Here is a 378-nt window from a genome sequence, read left to right as displayed (position 1 = left end):
CCCCACCCCCCCTCAGCCCCCGTCTGGGACAGGTGGTGCAGAGGGAACGGCTCCTGCCATCACCAGCTGGACACAAGGACCCCTGGAGTCAACCCAAAGTCACAAGCGGGCCAAGAAAATTGATTAAAATGGATGAACCCAGGAGCTAAACTGAGCCAGGAGCTTCCCGGCTGCCCAGCACCAGCTCTGGGTCTCCTCGTGGCAAGGCCAGCACTGTGCCGTCTGCACGGCAGGTCCCCTGGGCACATCTCCAGCCCGGGGACACCGACGATGTCATGGCAGCACCACAGCCTGCAGCGATACACGCGGTTCACTCCTGCCTAGAGCTCTCAGCAGCTTCCTCGGGCAGCAAGACACAGCTCGGTGGTGGCATTCGAG

This window comes from Buceros rhinoceros, unplaced genomic scaffold, assembly GCF_000710305.1.
Source record: "Buceros rhinoceros silvestris isolate BGI_N320 unplaced genomic scaffold, ASM71030v1 scaffold31497, whole genome shotgun sequence".
Taxonomy (NCBI): Eukaryota; Metazoa; Chordata; class Aves; order Bucerotiformes; family Bucerotidae; genus Buceros; species Buceros rhinoceros.
The sequence above is the reverse complement of the archived record's forward strand: the minus strand, read 5'-3'. Positions refer to the sequence as shown.